This window comes from Sceloporus undulatus, chromosome 6 (assembly GCF_019175285.1).
Source record: "Sceloporus undulatus isolate JIND9_A2432 ecotype Alabama chromosome 6, SceUnd_v1.1, whole genome shotgun sequence".
In the NCBI taxonomy this organism is placed as follows: domain Eukaryota; kingdom Metazoa; phylum Chordata; class Lepidosauria; order Squamata; family Phrynosomatidae; genus Sceloporus; species Sceloporus undulatus.
The window spans coordinates 10643986-10666333 of NC_056527.1; the positions used below are offsets into that span (position 1 = coordinate 10643986).

The 22348-nt window shown below is 39.1% G+C and overlaps 1 protein-coding gene and 1 long non-coding RNA gene across 2 annotated transcripts in view; one reads left to right on the forward strand and one right to left on the reverse strand.

Annotated features, from left to right (window-relative positions):
- DPP6 (dipeptidyl peptidase like 6) overlaps positions 1-22348 on the forward strand; it is a 652679-nt gene that overhangs the window by 41063 nt on the left and 589268 nt on the right. The window lies entirely within an intron of this gene.
- Positions 3739-22348, reverse strand: part of LOC121934704 — a 37956-nt gene continuing 19346 nt past the window's right edge. Inside the window, exons 2-3 of the long non-coding RNA XR_006104665.1 lie at positions 7763-7836; positions 3739-4626 (exon numbers count right to left, since the gene is read on the reverse strand). This is a non-coding gene — a long non-coding RNA (uncharacterized LOC121934704). The remainder of the gene's footprint in view (positions 4627-7762; positions 7837-22348) is intronic.

The following is a 22348-nucleotide window of genomic DNA, read 5'->3' on the forward strand; positions in this document are numbered from 1 at the left end:
GTGAGGAAGGGAACATTGCTATTTCCCCAGTAGTTCTTCCAGAGCCCTCCAGCCATCTCTTTCTGTTGGAGGACAGAGTGGTGTCCACTGTACAATCTGTGCTATCCCCTGTCCCACACTATCTTGCTGCTTCAGGTGCAGTGGTAGTGAGTGAAATCCCATTACTGTACCAGTATTGAATAAGATTAAACTGCCTATCCAATTAGCTTCTGCAAGTGGAATGGGAATGGAATGGGTTAGCTTCCGCAAGTAGAAGAAGGAGGGTTTTCTAGCTTGTGTTTTGACTCAGAGGAAAGAACGGCCTGGGTCACTTCTTCATATCTTTCTTATACCTCTTTTATATTAGCAAGAAGAGAATAACAAAATAATTGTGTTTGTATTGAAGGTCTGAAGAGTCCTATAAAGTAGAGATGGATAGCTCTAATTTGCCAGAGTAGATGAGATCAAAGTTTTGACCAGAGTCACTGATGTTAGCCTTTAACACAGCAGTCCTAAAATCACTGCATGTCAAGTGGGTACCTCATGCATCTAATGTATAATTTTATGCACTTTTAACAGCTGTAAACAGTAAATTCACAAGCTGTCTTGAATATAGTGCCAATAGGGAGATTCCTGCCTACATGTGATTATCTTCTCTCCTCTCCATATCTTTGCGTTTGCTTTGAAATCCATAGTTATAACATGCCTTGAGGGAGGTACTCATCCTTGGAGCAATGAATGAATTGTTTTCTTCTAACATTGTAACTCTGTGACAGATATAATGTAGTGGCCTGAAGGGAACTGTATCATCCTTGGAGCAATGAATGAATTCCTTGCTTTCTTCCTTCAGCGTAACTCTTTGCTATGACAGATAAAATGTGGTGGCTTTGTTCAATAAATGATCTAAAATTAATAATTCATTGTGTTATCAAATGGAAATTAAAGATGGGATTCAGAGTTTGGGAGGTGTTCAAACTCGTAAGTTAGAAATGGGATCAAAATACACTACTTGGAATCCAACAACTTTCATCCAGTGATACTCAAAGTGGTAGTCAATGGAATTTCCATGAAACAACAGTATGTGAATAAGGTAATCATATGGCAGAGAAACAGGTTCCTGGTACATTAAAACATTTTTTTTGACAGTCTCCTACATTAGATAGTTTGTAAACCACTGTTTCAGTCCATGTACTTTGACGTTGGGGTGAAATAGACTGCCAAAATGAAGTGGCTTCTGGCCATTTTGAAGGCGTGATGTTGAGATGATCCATGTCTCCAAAGTGGCTGGAAACTATGTCAAAGCCACGCTCCGTTCTTTAAGAATGGAGCAAAAAGGAACCAGAATAAACTGACTCCTAGTGTCACTGGTCATCTCCTGCACTCATGGGCCGCCTTAGGAGCAGGCTGTGCGGTCAGCAGGGTTCCTACTGGTCCTTTGTTACTTTACTCAATAAAAAGCCACTGTTTATTGACATAAATTGCTAGTGAGAGACCATATCTATTGGGCAGGTTGCAAATGCAGTAAATAAACATTCCTTTTATTTTTTAAAAGATTTTCTGTGCTGTCTTTCATTTTATCCTCTAAGGTGGATAATGCTGATGTGATGTGGCTATGAAGACTTAACACAATATTGTGTCGGTTTTTTTTTTTAAATAACTTTTGTTTAGTGGCAATGGTGGGAGCTTGTCAGTTGCTGCTCAGATTTAGGAATGTGACAGAGTTTTGTAAGAAAATTAGTGCGCATGTTGAAAAGGCTGATGGAAGCTGAAGGAGTTGCTATATCTGGGAGATGAGGATCTGGGTTGGTAAAATGATTGGAAGAGCTGTATTGTAAAAGGATGCTGTGTTAAAAGCTGATGGTAAAGGTGGTAGCTGGCAGTTTAACTGAAAGTCCAGCCACTGTTGCCACCAACACAACCTGTTCCCTTCCAAATGGATCTTCCCCAGCATAAGCAAATAAACAAACCCAAAATGTTTCCTTGGCTTTTTGTCTGAACTAGGGATGCTGGCTTATGTTGTTTATAATCCAGGATCAAAACCCATAACTGTTTCTTCATTTACAAATTCTGATTTGTTTGGCATCAACAATTCATGATCTCAGATTCAGCTGACTTGCTAAATGGACCATTTCTAGTTTGTTTAACTGCTTGCATCAGCCAAATGGGAGCAAAGGAGCTGTGTGCACCAACAGCACAGGTTAAGCTAGGGAACACAGACAGTGTGTAGTATTAATGCACAGTGTGATCTGAATATAAAACATCATTTTGGGATTCAAAGAGAATTTTAATTTGGTTTCTTCATTCTCTTTTTCTCTCTGTGGTATTAATTTATTTTTGGGCCATTAAAAATCTCTGCAGATGCCTTCATTACACAGATCAGCCAACAGACTCTTGGAATTGTGTTTAACACACTTATGATGTGCTCCTCTTGTAGCAAAAGAGACCTTGGTGATTACTGACTCTTAATTACAAGCAAATCTCTGACAGCAGAAAAAAAAATACCCCACCAAAACAAATTAGCTGTCATCCTTCTTTTCAAGCTATGGCATCCGGCTTGTCAGAGTATGAATATGCATCTTAAACCCACTTTGATCACAACCTCTGGTAAGTAGGTGATGAATAAGCTGATGTAAATAAAATTACGAAACATTTGGCACATCTCCTTGTGTATTTTGTATTTGATATTATTATGCTATGTGCCACAAATATCTAACCAAAAGTCTTGAATAAAACAAGAAATTTAGAACTGAGCAGCAACTGTGCATGGCATCCTTACATGCTTTAATACCTATACACACTTTTACCTATTAATTAGTATTTCTAACAGTCATTATGAAAAGATATTTGCTTGACACAATAGGAAAGAATATATATATTCTTTTAATCTCAGCTTTCCTATTGTGTCAAGCAAATATCTTTTCATAATGACTGTTAGAAATACTAATTAATAGGTAAAAGTGTGTATAGGTATTAAAGCATGTAAGGATGCCATGCACAGTGTAGGACTGTCGCAAGGACCTGAAATTTCTATGCAGCCTCTTCAAAAGCAAAACAAAAACAAAAATACAATTGTATTTCATCTGTTTATTTCTGTTTTTCTGCTCTTTTCTCTATATTGTTTTGGATTTTATCTCAAAGAAATATGGATCCCCCACCCATGTGGTGCCTTATATAATGAACATTTGAGTAGATCTTGAGTTCTTTCTGCTCCTTATAAACATGATCTGAGCTTCAGGTTAACGTTGATGTCCTGTTCTATTGGGTTTTGCTACCCTAGTTTGAAAATGAATGGATATTTGTTAACTTCCAGTATAAAATTTCTCATGTTTTAATTATATTCAGGAACATTGTGGTTATGTCAAACACTCTTGAAATGCCCTTCTACAGTTGCAGTGTTAATTATACATAGATGTGGGCAGGACATGTTGTTTTCACCCCTCTCATCTCAGTGTGGTGGAATAAGAGGTAAAGAAGTGAGCCTGGGGCCCTTTAACATTGTACCCTTATACTGCTATGATCCCACTTTAACTATGATGGCAACATCCTAAGGAATCCTGGGGCTTGTAGTTTGGTGAGGGACTAGAAGTCGCTAGCTGAGAATTCTAAATGTGTGTATGTGCCTTCAAGTGGCCTCTTGACTTATGGTGACCCCATGAATTTCACAGGATTTCCTTAGACAAGGGATACTCAGAGGTGGTTTGCTGTTGTCTTCCTCCAAAATAAAGCCTACAGCACTTGGTATTCCCTGACAGTGTCCTATCCAAGTACTAACAAGTCCTGACCCTGCTTAGCTTCCAAGATCAGATGAGATCCTGTGCCTTCAGGGTATTAAGGCCCCTTGAGACATCTAAATACCCCTCCCTAAACTGCAAGTTCCTGGTTTCTGTAGTCTCATGATTCTGTTGCCGTGGATGTATGTGAAAGGACTTGCCCCCTGTAATATGAAGCCATTATTGTGTAGTGTATAAGTTCCATGATATGCATGTAAAGTAGTTCCTTTCTTCAGATTTTCTTCTCAACATCTAGATGTTCGCATGTGGGAATGTGAACCCCATGAACATCCAATGAACCCATCAAGTGCATCTCCACTTTCTTCCATATGATCATAATCATGTGAAGAGGAATACTTTGTCTTAGCTTCTGATAGCAAAGTTCAAAGTTTGCTTAGAGTTCATAATCCTAGCTGTTCCTGGGTCAGATACCATTGGTTTAATGTGATGATGTACTTTCTCTTCTGGCCTTCCACTCTAGATATGGATGTGCGCAAGCATTTCTTACTTACCAGCAAAAATTATTCTTATATTCTGCAAAAGTGGTGCATTTCAAGAGGTTCTTTAGTAGGACTGCTTTCATTACCTTGTCAAGTTAACAGGGGAGAGAGCATTCCAGATAAACATCCAGTTTAGAGTAAATTAGCCACTAGACATGGCACCTGCATAACCCCTGGAATAATACTATTAGATGCACAAGAATCTAAATCTGAAAATGGAACAAGTGAAGACTGCTAATGAGGGTGAGTCATAGCTGTACTGAGGATCTTAAAGCGCTACTGTGTAGCTCATCCAAAGGAAATTACCCATATGTAAAGAGCTTATTAGGGTAAATCAGCACCTGGAGAAGGCATCTGCTTTCCACCGTATCATAAAGCTGAATGAAGAAGGGGAAAAATGAGATGGTCAGAAGACTTATGATGGTGACCTGTGTCCAAGCTTTGCTAATAAACTCTTTTTATGTGTTTATTAACACAGCATGAATAGTAATAAAGCACAATACATTGGCAAGTCAAAATTCTATTTTGTCCAAAGCATTTAGGATATAGTAAAAACACATAACATGGGATCATCTTGTTGTTAACCGCTGTCAAGTCAATTTCAACCTATGGCTACCCTATGAATGAGACACCTCCAAGTTAGCCTATCATCATCACCTCTGCTCAGATCTTGGAAACTCAGGGCTGTGGCTACCTTGACTGAGCCAATCCATGTAGAATGTGGGTTTCCTCTTTTCCTACTGCCTTCTACCTTACCAAGCATTATTGCCTTTTCTACTGTGTGATGCCTTATCATCATATAGCCAAAGCATGACAGTCTCAGTTTGGGCCCGATATAGACCGGCACTTTGTGCCAGCCTGTGGGGGGTGTTAGGGTGCAGTCTCCACATGCTTGATGCCCTAACTCCACCCCTAGGATGCCATTTGGGCACACACCGGTCTACACGGTGCGCGTCATGATGACGCGACTCTGGTGCTACATCTACATGATGCAGCACCTAAGGGGCGTCATAAAACCACACCATCGTGGCTAGGAACCCCTTGGAGAGCACAAAAAGGAGCTACTTTTTGTGGGTCCTTTTTGTACTCTTTGGAGGCCAGATTGGGGCTGTGAGATTGCCACAGCCCTGATCCAGCCAGTAAAGGGGTGGCTGCAGACCGCCCTTTTGGGGCAGTCTGCCCTTTTGTCATCTTGGCTTCTAGGGAGAGTTCAGGCTTCACTTGGGCTTTAATTTTTAAAGACTCAAGAAACTTTCAGAAAGCAGAGATAATTATAGAAACGATAGAATCCTATTATTGTTATTTTTTTCTTATATCCCACTCTTCTCCCAATATAGGGGCTCAAGGTGGTGATCGTAGAGATGGAAGGAACCAAAAGATCATCTGTTCCAATCCCCTTCCATGCAGGGATTGAGGGTTTAAAATTAACATATTGATTAGTAGAATGGCAACTTCAAAGTATCTATTTTAAAAATTTCCCATTCAATGTAAATGAAATATATTTGAGAGCTCACTAAAAATGAAATATGTTAACAATTTTATGCTAATGTTCCACACTCAGCACAAAACAGTATATGTACACCTGTAAAATAAGAGAGATACCCATATGTACAGTCAGCCTTCCGTATTGGTGGGCTAGCCATTCACAGATTGCAGCATCCATGAATGGTCCTGCTCCATTATTGTCAATGGCAGTGCATGCACATATTGCACATCCATTGATAGTAATGGGACTTGAGATCCCATGCTTTTTACTATCTATGTGGGGGTCCTAAACAAATTCCAGCCAATACATTCATAATTTCATAGATGAAAAGTTGTGTGATTGTAGTGGAGAGAACCAGCTTTAGTTTTCTTTCTGAATGCAACTGTATTATTGGCCTGTGCTAATTGCTGAGTAGTTCAATGTAGTTCAATCTTGAACTGGCTTGTGGTTTGTTGCTGAAAGAGCAGCAGGATGAGGTTGTGACTTGGTGATTAAGCGTTTGATTTGGTCATAAAACAGCTTTTTGTGGCTACAGGATGTTAAGTCTGAAATGGATTCACTGCTATAGGATAATTGCAGGCAGAATATTTTACATATGCACAGATTAAACTTTTTCAATCAAGACAAATTTTGTGAGGCTTCATTCTGGGCCCAGTCTTTTGAAGATTGCTACATTGCTCCTTGCTATGTTTTTTGCTATGTTTTTAAAGAGAAGTTAGAGCTGATCTGTGGCTGGGACAGAATAATATGGGAAATCTATTCAGATATTCCAAAAGCAACATTTGAGAGTACTGGTGCCCTGCATTGTTTTGCTATCCTTTCCCACATGCACTGTTTCTACAGGGAGCCAAGATGGTGGTGTGAATGGCGGTTTTGCATGAGCTCTGTGGCTTATCTTAACTTTTTTTCCTTTATTTGTTTTTAATTGCTCCAAATAGCCTCTGAAAATGACATAACTGCTGACATTATTCAGTAAGTTTTGTTATACTTTTTTTCTCCTCTGGATATGATGGGAGCATAAAGGTCTTATATACTTTGGTTGTAGTTACTGTGAGCCCAGGCCTTCATTGGGAGTCGCTCTTAGCTTTTATCAATTTAGTTTGCACTTAGTTGCAGCTATAGGTTTTTTTTGTTCTTTGTTTGTTTTTAGGCTCTAGAGCTAATTGGCATTGGAGCTATCAACACTGCTTATTTTACTTTATTTTTTTAAAATATTGAAAAATAATTGTACATAATATCTCCCAGCTTTTGCTGCATGTTGTGTGCCTTCGAGTCATTTCTGACTTATGGCAACCCTAAGGTGCACTTATAATCAGGTTTTCTTGGCAAAATTGGTTCAGAGGAGGTTTGCCATTGCTCCCCTGAGGCTGAGAGCATGTGGCTTGGCCAAGGTCATCCAGCTGGTTTCACAGCCAAGTGGGGAATCAAACTCTGATCTCCAGAGTTGCAGGGCAGCACTCAAACCACTACACCACAAGGATAAACTAGAAACAATAAAAGTTAAAAATGGTCTGGTTAAGAAGCTTAACAGACTTGAAGAAGAACTTCTGTGGTCTCTCAGTCCACATTTGTGTTAACGCTGTTTCTAGTCTTCCCTTGAAGTTGTTAGTGTACTGTATATTTCCATTATTAGAGATAACAGCAACATGGGAGCAGGGCAGATATTCAATAGAACAGGAAATTGATGTAGAAGGAGGGGTTAAATCCCCCTTCCCTTGGCACCAAAGCTCAAGTAATAATGAAAGCTTCCTTCAGGCACCTTTTAAAAACAGGAGATTCCATTATGAAACCTCTTCTCCATTCTCTCTATGTTCTATTTTGCCTCTCATCTGGGTAGTCATCCGTACTGTCATTTACTATATGTTCCATTCTTGTAACTTGCTGCCCTCCACCTACATACTACTTTTTCAGGGACATTCTTTTATGGTGAGTGGTACAAACTTTCCAAGGATGTCTTCTGTCTTATGCTACCATGCTTTCTGTGCATTATAAGTATTTTTAAAATGTAAGTACCATATATACTCAACTGTAAGTTGACTTCATGTATAAGTTGAGGGAACATTTTGAAGCCATTTTGATTTGACTCCTGGAACTTAGGGACCTGTAAAGGAGAAAGCAAAGGAAAACAATGCCAAAGAACTTACAAAATTCTGGCATGCATAACTGTTTGTGGTCACCCTAAAGCAGTGATTTTCAAACGCTGGCCTTCCAAGTATTTTGGACTTCAGCTCCAAGAAGCCTCAGCCATCTTGACCAATGCTATTGGATTCTTGGAGCCAAAGTCCAAAACACCTGGAAGGGCCAGAGTTTGGGAATCACTGCCCTAACGGCTGGATGGATGAGGGGGGAACTACGGTAAACCATGGCTATGCGCTTTCTGGAAGAGGTGACCAGGCACAGGCGGGGCTAAGAAAATGCACATATCCCAAGAATGATGAAAAACCAAAGCAAAAAAATTGTGATTATATTAACAGTGTTGTGATAACTTTTAACTTTAGTGTGATAACTTTGCCTGATTTTAATCCAGAAAAGCTGACAAACACAAATGTCTTATTCAGATCCTTGGCAGCCTGATTCTTCTTGGTGCTCTTTTGAGGAGTAGCACCAAAGACCTTTGAGGAGTAGCACCACCACCATTTTTCTACCCAGACATTCAAAAGGAGAGAAACGACACTGTGCCAGAGAGAGTAAAAGATCTTGGTGCTTTTTAAAGTGTTAAGTGCTCCTAGAACAGACTAAGCTCTCACCTTTTGCCATTGTACTCAGTGAAGGGGATAGTTCCCTTTCTTAAAATAAGAGTTAAAGTTCATTGACCCATGGATAATTCAGCCCAGGTTTTTTGGGTCAATTTTTTGACTAAAATTTCTAGACTTATATATGTGTATATACTATAATAGCTGTTAAGGAAAAAGCAACATGGGTTATACAGTAAATGAAATAAAACATGTATGTGAGAGTCAGGGTGACTCAGCAGAAGCCAATTGAGAACCACACAGGTGTAAATGGTAATACAATTAACAAGTCCTGAATGCCAAGGACAAGAAATGTAAAGTGGATAATTGGACACACCTGAGAATTGTTAAGTGGTCAAGGCTGAGATGATGAAATCATTAATTGTAGGATGAACCAAGAGAACCAATGAGAATGATGTACACGCCTACTGGGTGGAAACAGACAACAGTGGGTGGTACCATGCATTGACTATAATAATGACTATGCATCCCAATGTATTTTGTGGGTTGTAGAGTGGATTGTAGAGTGGATAGTGAGGAGTTGAGTATTGTTGTGTTGGATAGTTTTGGAGCTGTATATAGTAGAATAAAGTAGATCTTTTATTTAAGACTACTGAGTTGTCTGGTGTCTTGGGTGAAGCTACAAGAACCAGCTGGATCCAGAAGAAGGGTGAAGACTTCTGTGGAAGCAAGAGTGAGAAGGCTTGGAGAGTTTGTTGGGGTCTTCAGCCTGTTCTCTGTAACTCTTGCTAAGCTATAACCACTGGCCAAAACTGGTCAGCGCGGTGCACAACCAGGTGGTGAGTTCAAGCCAGAGGTGAAGAGCTACAACTCCCATCATCCCTGACAATAGCAGCAGATAAAGATGTTGCTGCCTTGCTAGAGATGAATGGATTTTTCCCTTAAAGCTTTAAGTATTTGGTCATCATTAAGGTATTTAATCTTCAAACAGACCTTTTCCTACTTTATGTGCTGGAACCTTTCATTAAAAGTAATTTATATTTCTCTTGTTAATTCCTGTAATAGTCTAACTTTAAGGGACAATTGTATCAAAGCATTACAGTTTCTGAAGACACTTAAATCTTGCAAATGTTACTGTTTTGAATCTCAGGCATGCCATGAAATACAGTGTTGAGAAACTTAATAATAATTGTGATTAATATCTACTTTTGTCAAATGAGAAAGCAAAGAGTTAACTTATTTTAAAAATGCAACTATAGTAGCAAACTCTCAGGATGTGCTAATTTGGGTGGAAAATGGCCTTTTAATCTCTGATAATAGGTGTACTTTGCCTCAAAAAGGTCTCATATTAAATCCTTGTCTCCAGGTTTGGTTAGGAAGGGCTATTCTCTGTGGCCAAAGAATGACAGAAGGAAAGTCCAATCACTCTTTCCATTCAGAGAGAGTAGATAGAAAATAGATCAATGATCTAATTAGGCCTGTTTCATACTAAACAGTTATAGTACTTTGATAGGACTAACTCACATGGCTCCATTCTGTGGAATCCTGGGAATCTATGATTTTTAGAGGTATTTAGAATTCTCTTTCAAGAGAGATTTGCAATGCCTCACCAGACCACAAATACCAGGATTCTGTAGGATGCAGCCGTGGCAGTTAAAGTGGTAACACATTGCAGCCGGCCTTCTGTATCCACACGTTCGGCATCCATGAATTCAAGCATTCAAGGCTTGAAAATATTAATTAGAAATATGTACTCTGAAGAGCAAACCTTCATTTTGTCATTTTACATAAAGGGCACCGTTTTTACTACACCATTGTATATAAGGGAACATGGATAAATAGATTTTGGTATCCATGGGACCAAACCCCTGTTGATACAAACGGCCCACTGTACTACAGTTGTCCAGTGTGAAGGAGACCCTATTAGAATTAGGCACTTATTATGTATAATCCCCCAGTTAAGAAGCTTTAGAGTAAAATTGGGGAGCAGATTTACCCTGCCCACAATCCTTCCAGCCTTTTAAAATTGTGGCAGCTCTTTATACCCAGGATTTGACCTTTTGCCCTTTGACAAAACAACAACCAACCTTTGTCCATCAACTTAGTTTAGTCTGGCATGCAACCTGTGTATCAATATGCTAATAATGGAATAATTTAATTCTTAATTTAATTTATTAATATTCCACCTTTTTTCCAAATGGGACTCAAGGTGGCTAACAAGAAGTGTGTATATAACAGCATAAGTAACAGTGACTTCTTAGAAGTGTACATATACAAGCCTATCCTCCCAATTCCTTGTAATAATGTCTTCCCCCTATTGACCTTGATGTATTGACATTTAGGATTTTAATAATGTTAAATCGCATGTTTTAGCTAATTGCTTTTGGAATTAATTTGTATTAATGTGCATTTTTAATACATTATTTGTGATATTGTTTTTACTGATATGTTGTACACCGCTTTCATCCTGGGAAAAGCGGTTTATAAATAAACAATTTATTATTATTATTATTATTATTATTATTATTATTATTATTATTTATTACATATAAAGTGAAGTGAAGGCACATCTGTTCCTGCTGTCATTTTGAGGCTGATTGGAGACAAAACTGGAAGTATTTGGTAATAGTGTTCTAGGGCTGAGTGCAGGATGTTTTTGCATATTTGAGGTTTTCTGTGTGACTTCAAGGCAAAAACTGCATCATCTTTAAAAAACATGATTGGGGTCCTTAGGAGACTGGTAGTGGGGATTTCAGGGGCACACTTTGCACCTCTGCTATAAGGCAGTGTAGAGATTATAGTAATGGAAAATGTTGGTCTTCAGTTCCCATCATTCCTTACCATAGCTAGGCTGGTTGGATCTGGTTGAAATTGAATTCAGGCAACATCCAGAAGGCCGTAGGTTGCCTGCCCTAATAAAGCCATCAGTATGGTGCTTACTAGACCACAAGAGGACAGCGCCATGATGTTGCCCTGCATACTTTAAAACCGAATGAAAACACATAATAGGCTTGTTTACATGTTTGTGTGAGTTTAGGATGACAACAAGAATTGTTTGGCAGTGGAACCAATGGCCTAGTGAAATGGTGCAGTTTCCTTTTGGATATCTTCAAAAAGTGGCTGGAATGTTTTAGCTGGAGATCGTGAACTGAATGGATGTTGGACTCCATGGCCCATGAGGTCCCTTCCAACTCTATGATTCTATGATACAATTTGAAATCCTATGAATGGATAATGGAAAAGCAGGAGGGAACTAGCAAGGCAAGAGTATTTATTTCACAGTATATTCTTGTGTCTGTCTACTCAGATGTAAATCCCATTGACTTCAGTGGATTTATGATGAAGCAAACCTGTGTAGGATTCTATTTTCAATCTCATATGATAAAGCTATCTGACAGGTTTCACTCTGCTGGAGGAGGGCATGAGAATATACAACATTAAAAATGTTGTCCCCCTTCCCTTGCTGTGGTCCTCCTTCCATCAGGAATTCTTCTTGCCTTCCTTTCTAAATAAAAGTTTATCTTCTGAGGCAAATGCTTTAACAAATTAGTTGTGTAATTCACACTAATGTAAACAAATACGAAGTACACTTATCTTCTATGTTTATCTCTTTGCAGTTGAGACCTTCATTTATTATGTTCTCCTGCTCCCCCAAATTTATCTCAAGTACAGTGTTAATCTGAGAGCAAACAGCTTTTATGGTGACATGAGCCATGAGGAGGTGGCAAAAATTTTAATTGAATTTCTTTATTTAACTTTCTATTTATAAAACATATCTGTCACATATATTTATGGTCTGTAAAATGTACATCATTAAAACAAACCCCACCACATTTCTTGTAGTGCAGTAAAGTTATAGTCTGGGATCCAAAAAAAGTTTCCTTGGTTGATACAAAGGAGTTTTCATTATTTTGGTGCAGGTGGGATCAGACTTCCAGACTGTTACACCAACTTTGTTAACGCTTTTTTTTTACTAAAACTTAATTAAAACTTTAATTTGTTGTTATGAGTCTTCACATCAACTCCGACTGATGGTGACCCCTAACCTTGGGTTTTCTTGGCAATGGTTATTCAGAGGGATTTTGCCACTGTCTTCTTCATAGGTTAAGAGAATGTAATTTGCCCTAAGTCACATAGTGGGTTTCAATGGCCTGAGCATGGATGTGGTCTCCTGGGGTCTTACTCCAACACTCATATGGTTGTTACTTGTGTCTTTTTATGAACCATATACTGGAAAGTCCTGTGTATTCAACTAAAAATCTTGCAGTGGACCAGAGATTTAATTCTAGAACTACACTTTGGAACTTCCTTTCTTGGGAGGCTAGGCTGGTTTCCTCCTTGTTGCCTTTCCACTGTCAGGTGAAGATTGTTCTATTCCATCATGCATTTGAGAACTGATTGTTTCATATAATAGGCTCTTCGTTTTAGTGCTGTACTGTTTTCAAACTATACTTTTAAATATACGTTTTATTTGGATTTGATTCTATAGTTAGTTTAATATTACTTTAATCTTAATTTTTGTATACTTTTTAGCTTTATGTGTTTTCTCTAGTATCCCTTATTATTCTGTAAGTTGCCAAAAGTCCCACTTTTGTGGAGAGATGTGTTATAAATAAACTGATGGATGGATAGACATATGCAAAGTGGTACTTTTTGTTGCAGCTTTTGTTTAAAAATAAAGAGGGAATTAAAAATTAATTAAATAAAAATAAGTGAACAGGGGATTAAAAGCACTTGCTATTGCAAATTATTGAGTGAACTATACCAGAAGATTCCTGTGTGGCCCAGTCATCCTGTACCTTCTCCCCCGCTCTTCCCCAGTTTTATGGCTGATTCATTGTACAGTATGTAAAGGCGCTCAGAAATCTTTTCATTGCCAAAATCTTTTTTTATTTTTTTGCACACCTTAAGATAGTGAGTAGGTGGTGATCCTGTCACTGGGCCAGGCAAGAAAAATAAAAGTCCTGCTAAGCCCAGGAACATAAATCATATGTCTCTGAATCTTGGCGTAACAGTAGTATAATTCAGCAGCTAAACTGCGGCGTTGGATTTAGTCCTGAGAAATGGCAGTTGATGGCTTCCATGACAGTGCTCCTGGGTTTAGATCAGACTTTAAAGCAGCTATCTAAGGTAGGTTTAGCACCTTGGGCAGCTGTTTCAGTTTATAGAATCATAGGATCGTAGAGTTGGAAGAGACCACAAGGGCCATCCAGTCCAACCCCCTGCCATGCAGGAAATCTCAATCAAAGTATCCCCGACAGATGGCTATCCAGCCTCTGTTTAACGACCTCCAAGGAAGGAGACTCCACTACACTCTGAGGAAGGAGTGTGTTCCACTGTCGAACAGCCCTTACTGTCAGTAAGTTCTTCCTAATGTTGAGGTGGATTCTCTTTTCCTGTAACTTGCATCCATTGTTCCAGGTTCTGTTCTCTGGAGCAGCAGAAACAAGCTTGCTCCCTCCTCAATATGACATCCCTTCAAATATTTAAACAGGGCTATCATATCACTCCTTAACTTTCTCTTCTCCAGGCTTAGGAATATACCCAGTTCCCTAAGCCGTTCCTCATAGGACATGGTTTCCAGACCCTTCGCCATTTTAGTTGCCTTCCTTTGGACACGCTCTAGTTTCTCAATGTCCTTTTTAAATTGTGGGGCCCAGAAATGGACACAGTATTCTAGGTGGGGCCTGACCAAAACAGAATAGAGTGGGACTTTTACTTCCCTTGATCTAGACACTATACTTTATTGATGCAACCTAAAATCGCGTTGGCCTTTTTAGCTGCTGCATCACACTGTTGACTCATGTTCAGTTTCTGGTCTACTTGGACTCCTAGATCCCTTTCACACAGTCTTGTTCAGCCAGGTGTCCCCCATCCTATATCTGTGTATTTTTCCACCCTAAGTGCAGTACCTTATATTTCTCCGTGTTGAATTTCATTTTGTTAGCTTTGCCCAGCTTTCTCGTCTATTCATGTCATTTTGAATTTTGATCCTGTACTCTGGAGTATTTGCTACTCCTCCTAATTTGGTGTCATCTGCAAATTTGATAAGTATGCCCCCAATACTGTCATCCATGTCATTGATAAAGACTTCAGATGAACACTTGGAATGGATTCACCACCCTATTGATATAAGAATCACCACCCACTGCTGGTCCAGGATTATGTTGTACTGGCAAAAGAAGAAGAAAAAATAGGCAACAGAAATATTGAAATAATGAGAAAACAGTGCAAGAAATAGGTTTTGATGGAAAACTAGAGATATGAAGGCTGGGGGAGGGGCTAGAAACAGTAGGGGGTGTTTTGTGAGTGGTTTTTTGTGCTCTTTTCTTGAAAAATGCAAGAAAATGATTATTTTTAAAGGATTGGATTATGGATTGTTTCACCTATTCTTAATATACTGGCAAGACAGAAGAGGTTCAGACAATCCCTTGATTCATGGACTGTTGAATGGTTCTAACACAAGTCTAGTTCCAGAGAAGGGCAATCTGCTTTTATCCAATAATAGTTCATTGAAGTGGGAAGCAAAGCTACCCCTCTGAGTGACTGCCTGAGGTTGGTAATGGATTGGATGAGGAAAAATAGACTTAAGTTGAATTCAAACAAAATGGAGGTACTCGTGATAGGCAACCCCAACCCAGGTTTGGAGATATGTTCGCCAGTCCTAGATGGAGTCACACTTCCCCTGAAGGACTGCGTCTGCAGCTTGGGGGTGCTCCTGGATTCATCGCTTTATCTGTCCTCTCAGATTGATGCAGCAGCCAGGAGTGACTCTTATCAGCTTCAGCTGATACGTCAGTTGTGTCCCTACCTGGAGCAGCGGGACCTAGAAACGGTTGTACATGCCCTGGTAACCTCTCGTCTTGATTTCTGTAATGCGCTCTACATGGGGCAACCCTTGTGCTATGTTCGGAAGCTTCAACTGATACAAAACATGGCAGCCAGACTGGTCACTGGAAAATCTAGGTTTGACCGAATTACACTTATTCTAAAGTCATTACACTGGCTGCCTATTAGCTTCCGGGCTCAGTACAAGGTGTTGGTTATTACCGACAAAGCCCTACGTGGCCTGGGTCCAGTCTACTTGAAGGAATGCCTCCTCCCAAATAATCCTCCCTGTACACTCCATTCCTCCGGGAAAAATCTTTTACATCCAAAAAAGACCAGATTGGCAGTGACCTCCCGGGGGTCTTTTTCTGCTACGGCTCCTAAAGCTTGGAATGAGCTGCCGGAAGAGATTCGCCAATTATCCTCATTGGAGGCTTTTAAAAAAGTGATAAAAACCCTTCTCTTCCAGCAGGCCTTCCCTGAGTGATAACGTCCCAGAACCGATTCTATCCATCCTTCCTTCTATATCTCCTCGTCATTCATGAATTGTAAAATAATCTTGTGATATTGTATTGCATTGTTATATATTTTAATCATGTTTTATGTTAATTTTATAGTTTGGGAGGGAGGGTTAGGTCAGGGTTCTGTGAGTTTTATTGTTTTTATATTGTGTATCATAAACTCTGTTGTTACCCGCCTCAATCCCCAAACAGAAGAGGTGGGATATAAATAAATATTATTATTATTATTATTATTATTATTATTATTATTATTATTATTATTATTATTACCATGATCTTCCTCCTTGTCCAGATGGATGATAATGAACTGATACTTAAATGCCTTTCAATAAGATATGCAGCATTCTGTCTCATGGCATTCATAGTATCTCTATCTTTATGTTGTAATTGTTGCAGTTTAAAATGTGTCATATTTTTGTGGTGTAGGAGATGATAAATCCTATGCCAGAGTTCTGTTAAATCAAAACCCAAATCACAAATAATATTTAGTGTCATTGCCAGAGAGTGTCATTGCCATATTGCCCAGCTTCAAAGCACCAAACTCAAATCCAGTTATCTGGCAAATCTGTAGGGGGTATGTGTGTGAGAGATGTGTCTTGTATCAGTTACTACAATCACAGGATGCCTTGGTTACAATGAAGTCTACTGAAGCTTAACCATTATGGTTAGTGGAGCATTCTATCTCATGAATTCAGTACTTATCACTAAGTGGTGTGCTGGGGTATGATAAGCTTAATACTTGATAACTACAACTTCACCGGCTTGCAAGATTCAGCCCCAAGGAGGATTCATGCTAGCAAACAACATGATAGCTGGAGTTTCATTCTTGTATATTTCCTACAGTGGGTAATTTGCTGATGCCATGAACTATCTGTGATAGTAGTTTTATATATTCCAGAAATCAAGTGATAAAACTGCCATAATCATGTGGGAAAGCACATGGAGGCATATTTCTGATGGAGTTTTCTTAGCACAAAAAAGTCTAACAAAGATTTATGAGAAACAAAGAATTATGGAATTAAGAATTAAATGGGAAAGAATACTTATCACATACTTATCTAAAATAATTTATTGTCCCATATGAACTTACTTGGGCTTTAACATGCCAAGGACAGAGGCCTTTCTTTCTTGTCAATACCTGAAGCACACTGGGTGGTATTTCACATCTGTTCTAAGGACATGGAACTCTCATTGCCAAAGATGCCCTTCTCAGATTCTAGTACTGATCTCAACATACTTCGTATCTTTGTAGGCATCTTGTTTAAAAGAACATAAAAGTAATCTGTGGACCTTACATAACCATCATGCTTGCGTGGAATGCTACTGCTGTGCACTGTGCTCTTAGCGCAATCTGTGAATAAATCCTTCATGTATTACAAGTTTACGTGGACAGGGTTTATAAGGTAAAGATAGTATGGGAAAGTGGAAAAGGTGCTCTTGTTGGAAAATAGACCAAGACAATTTGTAGCTGGTGGACTGAGCCATGGACACATCCTTCCAAAATTGTGGGGGGGGGGGAAAGTATTTTCTGTTTGGTCCCTCAGACGACCATTGCGAGAAAAAAGGGGGGGGGGGGCCTTTTTAATGGATGCTTTGTTGAATTTATCAAGTACCTCAGATTTCCTCTCTGCTACTTGTCTAAAATATCTCAAAGTGATGTGTAAATATTAATTTAATGGTTTTTCAAAATATTTATCTTTGCATTGTCTCTGTAATACATACATGTCAAATAGGAAAACTGAGTTAAATATACAGAATTCAGGAACTGTTTTCTATCACTTTTGAAAATGTGCTCCATGATGTGAACTTTAGAACCATTCATTTCAATTTTTATTTTTAACAAAGGCGTCAAAATATTTTCCTTATTTCTTGTGGTACTCTAAACCGTGTGGAGGCTTTAAGTTTCATGGAAAGGAAGGAGATTGGGGCTTCTGATTATAGTTGTTCCCAATCAGTCTGGTTGTACCCTGTAAGAAAATTGCAGCTGTAAGAAATACCCTGCATTAATGCACAATTTGGAGGGAGAATGAGTGGAGGTTGGGCAGGAGTAACTGTGTGAGTACGTGCTTTCAAGTTGCCTGTTGACTTATGGTGACCCCATTAATTTAATAGGATTTTCTTAGGCAAGGTGGTTTTGCCAGTTTCTTCCTCTGAAATATAGCCTATAAAATCTGGAATTCATTGGCTATCTTCCATCCAAGTACTAACCAGGGCTGACCTTGCTTAGTGTTTGGGCCTAGCCTAAAGGAAAAGCTCAAACATGAAACTTTCACGATGGAGAATATACATGTGTTATCTAAACAAGGTTAAATTTGTGAATGAAATTGATGATAGAAATTATTGAAGCTCCCTAGAGTTTGTGAGAAGAAACAGAAAATATAGTCATTCATATCTCAGAATCTTGTTTTATTTAATCATCATCATCATCATCATCATCATCATCATCATCATCATCATCTCCTCCTCCTCCTCCTCCTCCTCCTCCTCCTCCTCCTCCTTCTGTTTAGGTGATTTATTATATTCAGGTCCTGGTTTAATAAAATTCCAGGCAAAATTCTCTGCTCAAGTATAAGAATATATGATCTATTTGGGATGCAGCTATGAGGTATGGGGGGCGGGGGCACAACTTTTAAAAACAACCTTTATTTCATTTTGTCTAAGTTCTTTTTACTAAAGTGAAGACATGTTTTAGGAGAAATGTGAACCACTTCTTCTAATTGCTTTCATGGAGGCAAGTGACTGTTTACTACATGTTAAGTGTTGTCACTCAGATAAGGATGGATCAGATATGACATTTGGAGAGACAGGGTAATAATGCCTTCAGGGGAGATTAATGATATGAGAGGTTAATTGAGATCACATGGCTGCTTTTAAACTAAGGGGGAGAGGCAGTAGCTTCATGATCTGCTTAGATAAATAGCAGAGCTGAACTGCTGAGAAGCAGAATCTGTCTTTGTATGAAGGGGTCGGTGCAATAGATTGAACAACTTTGTTCCCCACTTTAAACATAGAGGCTGATTGTAGGAGCATGGTCATCTTATATATCTGTATATGTATATCTTAATTCAGTAGTGGGGAATCTTTGGCCTCTGGCCCAAATATGGCCCATTAGTCTTACCTTATGCCTTCCTCTTTAATGTTTCATTATCCAGGATACAATGTTGCTGTTAGAAGATTTAACAGGAAAACCAAGCTAAGACTAGCTGCATATTTTGAACCCTTCGCCAACTGTGTGTGCTTCTGCAGGGTATGTCCCTCAAGGACAATCACTGGGGGCAGAAAGGAAATCTCTGTACATTGAAAAGACCACTGGTGACCACTGTTCAGCAAATGGTTAGATAGAACTTGGAAATTGACATTGACAGAGAAACTGCAGCAACTATAGCACTATAGCATTAATTTTAGCCAAATTAGGCTAAAAATTATGCTGTATAGACTCTAATCATATATGGAGAGAGAAATCTAGATGTATAAGTGGGGTTAAGAAAAGGAAGAGGCATAAGGGATCACAAACATGATCCCAACAGAACACACCAAGGAATTCCAGAAGACCCATCCTGATGCCTCACGAAACAGTCCAGTTTCCACCAGTCTGGGATCAGGGCTGGCACAGATATGCTGTTGCTTGCCCTCCAAATGACCACTCAGAGGTCTTCAAGACAAGTCTTGTGAGGCCAGTTGGGTCTCGCAAGGTTTAGAAGAAGATCTGGGCAAAATCTTGCCCCAGATATGAGGAGTCTCACGAGACTGGGGCTGGGACTTCCAGATCCTAAATAAGACTGTGTACATGGTTCCAGCCAGTTGGAGCCAGGCCATTGACATGACATTTGAAAGTCCTGAAGACAAATCTGTACTTAAGACAAAGGCTACAGTTAGAACAGAATATGGAGAAATATGGCAAAGGGGTCAGACATTCTGTAACCCTATCTGTTCAATTTATATGCAAAACATATTGTAAGGAAAGCAGGCATGGACACAGAAGAAGGAGGAGTGAAGACAGGAGGAGGGAACATCAACTGCCTGAGATATCATCATGAGAACATACTACTAGCGGAAAACATCAAAGTCTTGCAACAATTACTAAGAAAGGTCAAAGAAGAAAGTGCAAAGGCAGGCATATTGCTGAAAATAAAGAAAACAAAAATAATGACCATAGAGATCTCCACAAGTTCAACTGATATAATGAGGAAATCGAAATAGTTAGTTGCTGTACCTTGGGTTAAACATTGAAAAGAACAAAGATTGCAGTCAAGAAATCAGAAGAAGACTAGGAATCATGTATGAAGAACTAGGCAAGATCCTAAAGTGTAAGGATATACATGTACAACAGAGCACTAAAGCTAGAATCATTCAAACCATTATTTTCCCCATCACAGTTGAGAGTTGGACATCGAGGAAGCTGACAGAAAGAAAATCAACTCATTTGAGATGTGGTGCTGTAGAAAAGAAGAGTGCTGGAGAAGAGTCAGGGCATTCTTTTTCATGTTTAGTTGAAATCCCCTCTTTTGGCAATTTGGTTCAAGATTCTGGCAATTGCCTCTTCTGGCATGAGTTTTGGGTATTTACAGCTCATTTGCTTTGCAAACAAATCTTTTCTCCAAAAGCAGAGACAGAAAATAAATAAATAAAAGGGATCAAAGGTTGGCTGGAAAGAGAAGCATTTCAAGCTGAGGATTCTAGCTCAAGATTATAAAGAGCAATATGGGTGAATGTGACCCCCCCACCCTTTTTTTCTTCCATTAATGCTTTCTTCTTCTTTCCATTCATGTTGGATATCACTTTGTTCTCATAGTCAGGATTATTTAAATACTGTACTCTGGAACTCAGTTTGGGTTGAATGTTGGTAAGGAATCAAAAAGTTAAGGAGCATCTGTACTGGCTTTGGCCAAATGACTGGACTTTAAGCATCTCTCAATTGCATAGATAGAATCATAGAGTTGGAAGAGACCACATGGGCCATCCAGTTCAACCCTATTCTGCCATGCAGGAACTCCCACTCAAAGCATACCCAACAGATGGCTATCCAGCCTCTGCTTAAAGACCTCCAAACTGTTCAGTATATCTAATTTAACCTTTTTAAATAACTGAATTGCCAGCCATGTATACCATATTAAGGATTCTGTGGCCCTCTAGATGTTGTTGGACTAAACCTTCTACAACTCCTGATTATTGACCATTGGTTGATGGTCAGTATGGTGAGCTAATGTACATACCTTTACTATGGAAGGACAAATCTCTGCCCCAAGATGCTTACAATCTAAAGATAGCAGAAGGGGGAGAATTGCAAGTGTTGCATGAATTGAAGGCTGAGGCAAACAGGGACAGAATATATAGTTATCTTAGTTAAATATATTAGGCTTAGTCTAGTGAGTTAACAACCATAGCTGTCCTCTATTATATCTAGTTTGGCCTAAAAGAAAAAGAAAAGAAATATGTGTGTGTGCACGTGTGTGTGTGTGTGTGTGTGTGTGTGTTAGTAACTACTTAAAAGTATAAATTATAGAATAGCTTGCCGGAAGAGACCCAACATATCACCAGTTTTGATTGCTTTAAAAAGGCAATCAAGACATATCTCTTCCAACAGGCCTTTCCTGATTCCATCCTGGCCTCTGAGAGAGAGAGAGGAGGTAGGCCCAGTGTCATCTGGCCTTCCCTAAAGAAACTGATAGCCTTTTGGCTTAAGTGCAGGGGTATAAGTAAATAAATATTATTATTATTATTATTATTATTATTACTATTATTACTATTACTATTATTATTATTATTATTATTATTTCCAGATTAACATTCCAGCAATCTCTTATTAATTTAATCAGCTGTTCAACAACTGCTCTAACTGTCTCTGCCCTACCTTTAATAACTGTTTTAATAATTGTTTAATAATTTAATTGTATTTTATTGTGGATGGGAGGGTTTGGGATACAATGATGATAAGTTGTATTATATTTTACTGATGTTTTTATTGTTAGCCAATTCGATCTATTTGGAGAAGCGGGATAAAAACAAATGTTGCTGTTGTTGTTGTTGTTGTCATTACACAACAACCACACACACACACACACACACACATGTTGTACCCTGCCTTGAGGTGAGGCAGGAAATAAATAATTTTTATTGTTCTTGTAGTTGTTCTTGTATGCCTTCAAGTAGTTACTGATTTATGGTGACTTGAAGGCCATCCTGTCATGGGGTTTTCTGGGGCTGAGAGTGTGTGACATGCCCAAGGTCACAGAGTAGGTTTCCATGGGCACACTGGGAATTGAACCCTGATCTCTCAGAGAGCCAGTGTGGTGTAATGGTTTGAATGTTGGACTGTGACTCTGGAGAACAGAGTTTGAATATCAGCTCAGCCATGTAAAGCCACTGTGCCACCTTGGGTAGGTCACACTCTCTCAGCCTCAGAGGATGGCAGTGGCAAACCCACTCTGAAGAAACTTGCCAAGAAAATCCCATGATAGGTTCACCTTAGGGTTGCCATAAGTCAGAAATGAATTGAAGGCACACAACTATGTGTCGCTATGTGTGTGTGTGTGTTTGTGTTTTGCTGTTTTTTCAGTCAACTATAATAAAT